Raw genomic sequence first — 13,627 nt, 5'->3', positions numbered from 1 at the left:
ACCTTGTTCCTATAGTGTCAAGTCTGTTCCTTTCATGGGAACAGAACCAAGTTCCTTTGAAAATTCACCACGAACTTAATTAAGCTTTTACTCAACCTTAACATGAAGATAATAAATACACCCTAATGTATTCTAATCTTCATTCCATGCTTGATTCTTCATCTCTCGAACATCTTTACTTCAATCTTGATTAATTCTCCGTTTTAATCTTCAACCAAGTATTCTCTTAGCTCGAGAATGAATTACCTTGCAACAACATAAATAAAATACACTATGTCTTTTGTGGTTAAGTCATCTTCAAAACTCAAGGGTCAACAATTTCCCCCTCTTTGAAGATGGCAACAAAAGGCATATAAAATAATAAAATATAATACACATAAGTCATATAAAACTATTTTAACAAAGTATGCAACCAAGTTATGCAACCAAGTTAAATTAATTATTATAGACTCGTTATTTTATTTTGTAAAGAAGAAACATGAGACCATAATCCATGACAAAAATTTTTTACTCTGATTGCCTTTCTCTTTCCCCCTTTGGCATCTTCAAAAACATTAGTCCTTGATTTCAAAAAGATGAATTTATCTACTAAAACACATCACACCACTAAACTTGTGAGAAACACCTTGGTTAGTATCTATATCTATATATAAAGCAAAGTTAAAATTGCCTATGTGTCAGGCTATTACTCATTTCGCCACATGTCATCACTATACTTATTCTCATTTTTTTAGTGCCATGTGTAAAATGGATCAATTACAATCTTATAAATTTGGTAAGTTTAACTCAGCAAATGGAATTGCTTTACAATCATATTAGTTCGTTATAATTCCGGCACAATTTCTAACTAATAATAAATAATGTTAATATTGATATACTCTTTCAAAAAAAAAAATGTTAATATCGATATAACTTACCATTTTACATTACCATTTATGTAACTTACCCGTAGTCGTAGATTTTGATTTATAATGTAAACAATTTATTTTGGAGTTGCGGGATTGATAATTTTCACAACTTTTTATATTGCTTAATTATTACTCCACTAGAATACATTATTATTAGATATTATTGTAGTATACAATAATTATCTTTACATGTCATTTGTCTACATTAATAATGTAGGGGTAGTAATAAGTTCGAGTTGGATTAATTTCAAGTTCACCTGATTTCTATTTCGGGTCACTTACCACTAATCCAAACTTGACTTGATTCTGGTTTCAGGTCGAAAATTAGAAGTTGACGACCTTTTCGATTTCAGATTGACCCGAAACCAACCCAAAATGACCTGACTTTAAATTTAATCATTGCAATAATTCAACATATTGAGTGAGTTTTGAATTCATATGCCAACTTAATCAAATTTAGAATATTCAAGAAACGAGTTTGGTCTAATACAAGTTAGATAAACATAGGTTGGCCTGCCTTGAATTTGACCCCATTTCAAAGTCAGATTATTCGAGTTGTTTTGAGGTTCAAAAATTCAACCTGAACCTAACCCATTATTTTTTTCTGGTCGGGTTGGGCTGACCCATCTTTTTTTTCAGGTCGAAAATTTTAACCAAAATCCGAAATTTTCAGGTTAGATTCAAGTCGGGTTATCATATTGGATCAGCTTTAATTTTGACAGCCCTAATGAAAAGATTATATCATGAAATATAAATTTACAATCTATAATCTTTCAATTTTAAATGTAGTCATTCCAATAATTTTGGAATAAAAAAAACTATTTGAGAACTAAAAAAAATCCATGTGCATTATGCACGGGTCCAGATAATCTTAATACAAATTATTTCTCAAATAGTCGAGATGTAAATTATTTCGCAAGTCAATAGTAACAAATTTTAAAAGCCATCTAATCTTTTATTTCTCATTTATATCTTTCTTAAATTATTTCAATATTTAGTTGTGTATGATCACTTCATGATTCTGATGTAAATATCACAAAATATTAAATTTCTAAATTGAAATATTTTGGGTTTTCATATTTTTTCTTAGATATATGTTATTAATATTAATTATCAGCACATATTTTACTGACCCGCAAATAAAAACCATGCTATTTAGGGGGAATAGATATTTTTTTAATATGTAACAATATTGATATAAACAATTAGATTCACTGTAAGAAAATTTATGTGAGCTTAAAGCAAGTTTGACCACTAAATGTTACTTAAAGTTAATTAAATTAACCTAAGCAATGTATGTGCTTTTAACTTAGTACCATTTAATCATTTATATGGATAATTATAACAATAATACTGATTATTATAGATAATTTATATTTCAGTATAGTGCATCGCACGGGTTGTAAGCCAATTTTAGACTATTCTCAATACAATATCATATCATTTTAGATAACAAGCCATTTAGTTCTTTTGTTTAAGGTTAAACCCATTTTTATTTATACGATTCTCATTACAAGATCATAATATCGTGTAGGATATTTCTATATTATTTCTTAGGTATATATTAGAAGAAAAATTTATACATTACGATATATATTTCATTTATATATTACAATATACATTAAATTTTTTGTATGATAATAATTATGATTAATAGGTCGGGTTAGGGTTGAGTATTTCAACCTGTTTATTAAATGTTTAGTAAACCCAAACGCAAATCCAACCAAACCTAAACTGATTGCCAGCCCAACTTGGTTGCCTGCTCTACGTACGTTTATGTTTATACTATTTCATTACATATTTATATAAATATATACACCATGATTTCAAGAGACGTATTATATAATTTGTTATATATTTTGTCATATCAAGAGTTATTAGCAAAAAGGGTTTGAAGAACATTAATAACTGATATTTCTATATTCATTTCTTAGGTATATATTAGAAGAAAAATTTATACATTACAATATATATTTCATTTATATATTACAATATACATGAAATTTATTGTCTATTTGATAAGATGAGTTACAGGTTATTTTTTTAATAAATTAAATTGAAAAATGTATTTTCTCTATGATTTTTTGTTAATTTACATTTACTATACAGGGTAAATTATAATGTCACTACTTTATGTAGGGTTTGCAAAAGCTAACTCAATACGAAGTACGATCCGAACCTAACCCAAAATAAGCAGGTTGGGGTTGGAACTTTGACCGATTTTCTAACCCATTGATTAAACAGGTAGGTTAAGGTTGACATTTTCGACTCGAAATTGACATGCTTTGACTTTATTAACTTACATATATGTAGAAAATTCTCGAAAAATATATTGATAAATCTAAAATTTGGTTAAAAAAATAAATATTGCTAAAATGGGTTACAATTATTATAAGAAATATTAAACACGTATACTTTCAACAGTGAACTCTCTCATATATACTTTTAAGAAAATAATTAATTTTTTGGATAATTGTAATTATGATTAAATGGGTTAAACGGGTAATTCGTTTATCAAATAGGTCGGGTCAGGGTTGAGTATGTCAACCTGTTTATTAAATGTTTAGTAAACCCGAAAGCAAATCCAACCAAACCTGAACTGATTGCCAGCCCAACTTGCTGGTTGCCTGCTGTACTTTTATGTTTATACTATTTCATTACATATTTATATAAATATAGATACACCATGCTTTCAAGGGACGTATTATATAATTTTAAATATATATTGTCAATATCAAGAGTTATTAGCAAAAAGGGTTTGAAAAACATTAATAGCTGATAAAGAGCGTGAAAACTCAAATGTTATCACAAATGTATAGTACAAAGACGTGGTTCAAAATGTGTTTAAAATACTCTTATTATTATTGTTATTTAATAATTCATTTGTGATGTTCATTCACTTCGTTGAGATACAGGGTTTTTTCGTGTTTCCTCTTCAATAAATGCTACATGCAGACTTGCAGTGTTTTACCATGTATAACATAATATATACACATTCTTATTTGATATAAATAAAAAAAATAAACTTCCCGTGCATTTTTGCACGGGTGGAAAACTAGTAAGCAAATAAAGCATTCAACTCTCAGAACCGCAATCCAAGAATATTAGCCATTCATTTAGACGCACACATGCAAAAAGATTAAACTAGAATTATCAAATTAACAAGTTCCATCGTAGCATGATTAAGAGAGAAAGAAAGAAAAGACAAAGATTAAAAAGTTCATGTTCCCACAAAACTAAACTAAGAAAAGATTTAAGGTTTAGGAGAGGGAGGTTGCTTGATTTCTTCCACCACATCATTAAGCTTAGCCATCACCTCCTTATGATTTTCGGCCATGGTATGATCACTCTTGAGCACATCATCTTCCAACTTCAATAACCGAGAGTTCATCATTTGGATGGAGGAGGAAAGTTCACTGAGTCGTTCCATTATCACTTGTTGTCTTTCCAAAGTCTTGTCAACTTTGTTCATTACCCCTTTTACTAACCCATTCAAATCGTTGGCTTCCGTAGCAAACTCCATCATAGATTCCGAATGACCCATAACCAAAGAAAACAATAGTCCAACCTTCTAGCATGAGCTAGAGTATATGTAGAACCAATGGTAGGATTTTGAGAAGAAGAGGGAGCATTTTGAGAAGGATTTGGTGCGGCTGTTGTTCCTTAGATTTGGGAACAGCAGGTTGTTCCTCTGGAATGGGAACAACATCTGTTTCCTTATCTTTGGAACAAACATGAGGTTTGAGGTAGAGGGAGGGATAGGATCATTTTGTGGCAGGTAGAAGGTGAAGATTTTGTGGAGATGGAGGAAAAGGAGGATTGGTTTCCATAGGAACAGGAGTCTGTTCCCTAGAAGGAGGAAGGTTAGATTCATAATCTTCCTATAATCACCCTAACTTCATCTTCCTCAAAACTTTCATCTGTGTCAAGCAAAGGAAAATTAGCACTTTCATGTTTTGAACTCTTTGACTAGTTCCAGTGCTTTTGTAACCGGTTTCACCACCTCTTCAACCACCTTCTTCCCTTTCTTCTTAGCTTCTTCTTTTTCTTTTCTTTTTCTTTTTCGAATTTTTCTGTTTTCTTCTCTTCCATTTCTTTTTCTTCTTCTTCTTCCACATCCTCATATACTTCATCATCCTCATCATCATCAAGGTTAGCCCTTCCCTTGATTATTCTCCATTCACAACACAAACATTAATTATTCAAGGCACGCACATTCAACATATTTCCCGTAGATACACCAATGGTTGAGTTCCCGAAATTTTCACATTAATTAAGTAAGATTTCGGTTACTAAGCTCCATACCAACAACAAACCATTTTCAATACAATGACTCATGTGTTGAATCATTAAAGAGGGAAAGTTTATGTGTTTATGAGAGGCTAAACAATGAATATAAATCAATCCAACATGCTAACTTGAGCACGTTTAGAAAGACGAGGCAATAAGCTTTCTTTAGGATGTGAATAAAATTTTGTGGTAGGGAGAAAGAAGATTGATCAAGAAATGTTTTTCCCTTTTGACCACCATATTAACAATCAATTGATCAAAAGAGATATCCGAAAAGGATATGGAACCCGTTGTTCTTGAAATAAACATCAGTTCCTCTCACGGGAACACCAGTAATTTACCCAAATTTTAGCATTAAAATCAATTTGGTTCCTTTACCAAAGTGAACAATCCTTCTTCATCATGGAAAAGTTTTCACAAAATTCATCCATAATTTAGGAATCAAACTATTTCCATAACAATTTCACAAAAGATGTTCCCAACCTTGAAACTTATCATATTGAGCAATTGACGAAAATTTACTCTTTTCACCAAGAAACATCAATAAAAGTCCATGAATACCTAGATGCCGTGGATTTTTTGAGCAATCTTGTTGTTCCTCTCTCGGAACATCGATTCCCCCTCACTTGTTGCATGTTGTCTTCAACCTCCATTTCAACGTTCTCTTGTTTCTCTTTTTCTTAGAATTCTTGATGAGAATTTGGAGAGAATATCCATGGGGTAGGTGATTCAATTTATGGAGGATGAGAGGGTTTTTCGGTTTGTGGGAGGAGAGAGAGTGAGAAGTGTTTTTGGAGTTCATGTTTTGTGGAGTTTTGGTTTTATGAAAAGAAAAAAAGTAATTTTGTTTTTTAAGGAAGAGAAATAAATAAAAATAAACCGTGTATGTACACGTTTTTGAAAAAAAATCTTCTATAAATAATTAACTAACTTGAGAGATATAGAAGAGAAAATAAAAATCAGATTTTTAGGAAAAAATCTGAACAGAATATTTTTGGTTTTTGAATTTTGAAGAAAAAAAATCTAAACTTAATACGCTGGGAACAACGTTTGGGAACAATGAATGGAAACAAGAAATTTTGCTACTTTGGAACACCATTAATTCTTTTAATCCTTTGTCATCACTTAAGGCATAGAATTGTCTTATGAACAATAAGGGGAATATTATTGGACATTGGTGAGCAGTTTTCAGACATTTTTACTTATACACATGAAATAATCATATAAGAATTGTGATGTATTTAAGCAAATAAAAACATCGAATATGCACATCCAAACATAATGCCAAAGAATTAACACAAAGGGGAAATATTGTAGCAATCATTTCAACTTGATTAAGCCAAGTTCAAGTCTCAATTTCTCAAACCTATCTCTATTTAAGGGTTTGTCAAAATGTCTGCAATTTGACGTTCAGTCTCACAGAATTCCATTTTAATAAGACCCTTTTCAACATTATCTTTCAGAAAGTGATGCCTAATATGGATGTGTTTGACTCTTGAATGATGCACGGGATCTTTAGAAATACTAATAGCACTAGTATTATCACAATAGATGGGAACACATTCAAAGTAATTCCATAGTCACGTAGTTGTTGTTTTATCCATAGCATTTGGGAACAACATCTGCTGCTGCAACATATTCAGCCTTCAGCTGTAGATAAAGCAACTGTGTTTTGCTTCTTGGTGCTCCAAGAAACTAAACTATGACTAAGGAACTGAACCATACCTGATGTACTCTTCTATTGACCAGATCTCCTGCATAGTCAGCATCCGCAAATCCTTTAATTCAAAGGTATCACTTCTCGAATAGAATAGGCTTAAATCATCTGTTCCCTTGAGGTATCTTAGGATTCTCTTCACAGCTGTGAGATGAGATTCCTTTGGATTGGCTTGAAACCTTGCACATAATCCTACACTGAAAGCAATATCAGGACGACTTGCAGTTAGATATAGTAATGAGCCAATCATACCTCGATACTTGGTTTGATCCACACTTGTTCCTATAGAATCTTCATCCAATCTGGTTGAATTCCCATAGGTGTATGATTACTTTGGATGCTTCCAAACCATACTTTTTCAATAGTTCCTTTATGTACTTTTGTTGATGGATGTAGATTCCTTCTTCTGTTTGCTTGATTTGCAACCCCAAGAAGAAGTTGAGCTCACCCATCATACTCATTTCAAATTCTTTACTCATGAGATTAGCAAAGTCCTTGCACAAAGATTCATTAGTGGCACCAAATATAATATCATCAACATATATTTGAACAACTAATAAATGTTTTCCTTTTGATTTTAAAAACAAGGTTCGATCCAATTTTCCTCTTTTAAACTCATTTTCAAGAAGGAACTTAGAAAGTCTTTCATACCATGCTCTTGGAGCTTGCTTTAACCCATAAAGAGCTTTGTCAAGCTTAAAGACATGATTAGGAAATTCTTTATTTCAAAACCTGGAGGTTGTTCTACAAACCTCCTCATTAAGATAACCATTTAGAAAAGCACATTTTACATCCATTTGATACAATTTAAAACCCATGAAGCAGCAAATATGAAAATTCTAATTGCTTCCAATCTTGCAACTGGAGCAAAAGTTTCTTCATAATCAATGCCTTCCTGTTGATTGTATCCTTTCACAACTAACCTGGCCTTGTTTCTTAATATGTTCCGAACTCATCTAATTTGTTTCAAACACCCACTTTAAACCAATAACCTTGTTATGTTTAGGTTAGGTTCAAGGTGCCAAACTTTGTTTCTTTCAAATTGATGAAGTTCATCCTGCATGCTACGATCCAATCAGCATCAGTGAGAGCTTCTTCATGATTCCTAGGTTCCAACATAGAAAGAAAAGCATGAAAAGCACAAAATTTTTCAATTGAGATCTCGTTTGAGTTCCCTTTTTATGTCACTGATTATAGTTCCACAGGATGGGAACGATGAGTTTTCCAAGGCTTTGGTTGGAAATCCTGGATGGAAACTTGGTTTCCTTGATCATCTTCATTTCCCTGATTCTTGGGAACCAGGTTCAACAATAGTGGATTCATTCACTTGTATCATCACTAGTTCTTCTTCTTCCTCATTGGGAACAGGAACAGGATGTTGTTCCCTTGGCTTTGTTCCCATGACTTCGTCTTCCAAAGTCTCATCAATAAGACTTGATCTTTTGCAATCCTATTTCGAAGTCATCTTCAACCTGTGTGCTTGCATCAAATTTATCTGTTTCATCAAAAATAACATGCACACTTTCTTCTACACACATAGACCTTTTATTATAACTCTATAAGCTTGCTACTAGAAGAATATCCTAAGAATACAGCTTCTTCACTTCTAGCATCAAATTTTCCAAAATTTGTTTCCCATTATTATGAACAAAACATTTACATCCAAATGTTCTGAAATATGTAATATTGGGCTTTTTACCAAAATACAGCTCATAGGAGTTTTATTTAATAAAGGTCTTACCATGGCCAGATTTATAATATGACAAGCAGTATTCACAGCTTCTGCCCAAAAGTTTTAGGAAGACCACTAGCTATCAACATAGTCCTAGCCATTCTTCTAGTCTATTCTTCCTTTCAACAACACCATTTTGTTGAGGTGTTCTAGGGGCGAGAAATTGTGATCTAACCATTGTCTCTCTAAAGTCAGAACTTAAATTTCAAATTCTTTCCATGGTCGGATCTAAGGTGATAGCATTTTGACCACTCAAATTTTGAACTTTCTTTGCAAAGACAAGGAACTCATCATAAGTCTCGTCCTTGCTAGAAAGAAAAATAACCCAAGTAAATCTAGAGAAGTCATCTACAATTAAAAACACTATTTCTTTCCACTCCTACTTTGTATCCTCATAGGTCCACATAAATCCATATGAATTAACTCTAAAGGTCTTGTGGTACTTACCACATTCTTGGACTTGAAAGAGGACCTAACATGCTTACCTTTAGCGCATGCATCACAACATGATCTAAATGAAACTTAGATGAGGTAAACCTAAAACTAGTTCTTTAGAACGAGTTTGTCAAGCAAGAAAAGCTAGCATGACCTAGACGCTTGTCCATAAAATGAATCATCATCAATAACACTAAGGCATGTGAATTTGTTTTTGGGAACAAGGTTGAGATCCACAACATATGTGTTCCCTTTCCTTGTTCCTTCCAAAAGAATCCTTTGTGCTATTGTTGACAATTAAACATTTTTCACTATTAAACTTCACACAGTTCCCTTATCACAGAATTGGGAAATACTTAACAAGTTATGCTTTAATCCATCAACTAGGAAAACATTATCTATGGAATGTGACGATGACTTACCAACTTTGCCCATGGCAACTATGTTACCTTTCTTGTTGTCACCAAAAGTCACACTTCCACCATTATAGGCTGAGAGTGAGAGAAATCTTGATTTATCTCCAGTCATATGCTTAGAACAACCACTGTCTAGGTACCATGTGTTGTTCCCCCTCACTCCAACCTGCAAGAAAACTAATTGTTAGAGTTAGGAACCCAATCTTTCTTGGGTTCCTTTCCTTCAGGAACAATAGATTTCTTTTTCCAAATTACTCTACTTGTTTCCAAGTTCTCATTAATGCGACCAAGTCTTTTAGGACAAGAGTTCCTAAAATGACCAGTGTTCCCACAAAACATACAAACTTTATCACTTGGTAAATCAACTCTCTTTTTAGGTTTTTCAAATTTCTTTTTGTGATTAAAACCAAGACCTTCGTTCGTTTTGTTTGAGGGTTCTTAATCCAGTTTGGAATAGGTAGCATTTTCTTTTCATTTCTCATTTGGTGCAGTTCCCCTACAAGTTCATTATTTTCAATTTCCAAAAATGAAACATGATTTTTCAATTCGTTTATTTCAGATTTGAAACTTTGCAAGGGAACTGACTTAATGTCAAATGAACTTACTTCAGGAACAAACTCTTTTATTGTGATAATCAAGCTTAACAAGTAGTTCTCATTTTTAAGATTTTCGAAATCCTCTTTTAATTTAAGATTTTTGTCAAACAACTCGAAAAATCTTTTCTCAATATCAATTCGAACACTTTTAAGCCAAGAGGTATGTTCCTTTGCAACATTAAAGCATGTTGACATTGTTTTAGTTTAATGTCTCATCTTTGCAATCATTTACAGCGTCAACAATAAACTCAAATAATTTTCTTTACTTAAAGAATTAAGACGAGTTTTGATGGTGTCTAGACTTGCCTCAAGAGATTCAATCTCTTCATCAGATTCGGAATTGTCAAGAGCCATAAGACAGAAGTTTGCAGTCTCCTCATTTGGTTGAGGATCATCTTCTTCTTCGGAGTCAGAGTCTCCCCATGCAGCAACCATAGCTTTCTTCATGTCAGATCGAGTATAGGATTTTGTATTCCTTGTTCCTATCTCTGCTTCGTTCCCTTCCTTTGCCTTTTTCTTGTTCCCATTGGGGACAATCCTTGATGAAGTGCTCAGAACTGCCACACTTATGACAAACAAGTTTGTTAGAATATTTCTTATTCTTACCTTTGTAATCTCCATTCTTCATGTTCCTAAACATTCTTTTGAATTTTCGGACCATGAGAGCGGATTCTTCTTCATCATTTTGAGTCTTCACTTTCATCAGCTTTTAAGGCAATCGATTTTTGCTTGGACATGTCTCCATTCTCATTGTCCAATTGCAACTCATGAGTCATAAGGGAACCAGCAAGTTGTTCCAAATTGAACTTGTAAAGTCCTTAGTTTCCTGTAAGGCAGTTACCTTAGCCATCCATCGATCCCTAGGAAGGGCTCTTAGGAACTTTCGTACTGTTCCTCAGATGTAATCACTTTCCAAGAGATGTTAGCTCATTAATAATATTAGTAAAGCGTGTAAACATGTCTTGGATAGACTCTTTTGATTTCATTTGAAAAAGTTCATATTGGTTCATCAAAAGATCTATTTTTGATCTCTTAACTTCACTCGTACCTTCATGAGTGACTTCAAGAAGATCCCAAATTTGTTTTGCGGTTTTCATCCCATGACACGATTGTGTTCATAGGTCCAAGACCACAATGAAGCAGTTTTATAGCAAGAGCATTAATTTCCATCTTTTCGAAATCGCTTTATCAAAATCAGATATAGATTTAGGAATTACCTCATTCTTGTCATTAGTGGTAGTGACTTCAAAATCACCTACCTCTATGACTCTCCATACCTGGTAATTGTCGGCTTTGATAAAGATCTCCATTCTGTTCTTCCAGTAAGTGTAAAACTTACCATTGAACATTGGTGGCCTCTGCGTAGAGTACCCTTCTTCCAGTTTCTCTCTAGTATTCATATTTTTCAAGATCTTGAACTCAACAGGGTTTCCTGATTTTTAGAGTTCCCGCTCTGATACCAATTGTTGTATAATATGAGCACTATAAGAGGGGGGGTGAATTATAAGAGAATAAGCTATACTTTTTGCGGAATTAAAAGTAAACTTGGGAACAAACAATGGGAACACGAGAGATTTTTCGAGGAAAAACTTCCTAGGCCTAGTAGGAAGAAACAACCTCGACCACAAGGGATTTTAAACAACTTTCCACTATAATGGCCAAAACAACTCTGATTACAACCTATTACTTTTCTCTCGATTCTCAACTTAAGTCACTCAACTCAAGTTCCCAACGACAGTTCCCAACAACTGACGTTTCTCTCAAACTTCACTCGAAGTTCCTTTCTCTTTCTCTTTCTCTTGCTTCACTCAAAGCTTTCTCACACTTACAAGAGTTCACTCAAACCCTTTTCTCAAAAATACACTTTGTAAAACCAATGGAAGAGTAATAAACTCGATTAATGTAAGTATGAATTCTCTTAAGGAAAAGGCACTGACTCTTTTAGATAACTAAGACAAATTAGCTAAGTCAGACACACTTTGTTCAAATGAATTAGGCGCCTATTTATAGCCAATTAAGACAAGACATGTTCTCCACTAATTAAACCATTATCACATGATCTCCATGATTTTAATTAATTAATTAAATAAATTTAATATTCCATGTCAAGTAAATAACCCACTAATCCACTACTTCACTTCATAAGGGAAGCAATAACATATAACGTGGTTTCACAAAACTCATTTAAATTAATTAAATACTTGGAGGATAATTAACTAAGCCACTAAATCCACTAACTACAAAAAACGTGTAGCAGTATCTTTTAGGCGTGTAGTCCAGTTTTTAGGAAATAAAATAAATTATTTACTTTACCTAGATTTTAGGAAAAATATCTTTTTAAAATATCTTTGATAAAATCGAAAAATAATTTTATATTTTAAAAACCGAAATCATTTAAAAACCGGAAAGATATTATTTTTGAAAAAAAATCTTTTAAATAAAATATAAAAGACAAAAGATAAAAAGATAAGATTTGAAAATCAATTAGATTAAAATCATAAAATCTTTTTAAAATCTTTTTCCTAACAAACTTAAACTAAATTCCTAAAATAGTGGATCTTAGTTAAAACAACCCTTAAAACTCTAACAAATATATTGGGGGCATATTTGAGTTAGGCGCACAACTTTAGAGACTCTTAGGTGTTCCTAAATCATTTTTAAGTCTTGTTCCCTAACCTTGTTCCTATAGTGCCAAGTCTGTTCCTTTCATGGGAACAGAACCAAGTTCCTTTGAGAATTCACCACGAACTTAGTTAAGCTTTTACTCAACCTTAACATGAAGATAATAAATACACCCTAATGAATTCTAACTTCATTCCATGCTTGATTCTTCATCTCTCGAACATCTTTACTTTAATTTTGATTAATTATCCGTTTTAATCTTCATCCAAGTATTCTCTTAGCTCGAGAAGGAATTACCTTGCAACAACATAAATAAAATAAACTATGTCTTTTGTGGTTAAGTCATCTTCAAAACTCAAGGGTCAACAGTAGGGACAGCAGAAAGTGAGAAAAGAAGTGGTTGGATGACTGAATCCCAATAATGGAGTGAATTGTGATTTTATTTGGTCCTCAATGTGAAGTAATGGGTAGATCAAATACTTTTTCAATCAACGCCGCACGATAATATTAATTACATCAGTCATTGAAGGCACGGGTTATGAGTCAGTTTTAAAATATTCCTCATAAACGATATGATTATAAAAAGTTTAAATCACGATCTAATATTCACCCCCATGATTTTGGGAGAAACATCATAAAGTCATAACATTTATAAATAAATAAAAAATTCCGTGCATATTGTACGGGTCAAAACCTAGTGAATAGGAAAAATGAATTAGAACTCCTAACATCAATATAACTCCTTTCTCCTAATCTACTTAGAATTTAGGTTCCTCAAGTCCACTTAAACTTCTTTTCCAAATCAAATTCGTATTTCAAACCTTTTTCAAAGCATGCCTAAATAAAATAAAACTTTCTTAAATCCTTAAAATAATTTCATTTGACTTTTGAAATAGTCAACCTTCTTTAAA

This window comes from Beta vulgaris, chromosome 5 (assembly GCF_026745355.1).
Source record: "Beta vulgaris subsp. vulgaris cultivar EL10 chromosome 5, EL10.2, whole genome shotgun sequence".
Classification (NCBI taxonomy): domain Eukaryota; kingdom Viridiplantae; phylum Streptophyta; class Magnoliopsida; order Caryophyllales; family Amaranthaceae; genus Beta; species Beta vulgaris.
The sequence above is the reverse complement of the archived record's forward strand: the minus strand, read 5'-3'. Positions refer to the sequence as shown.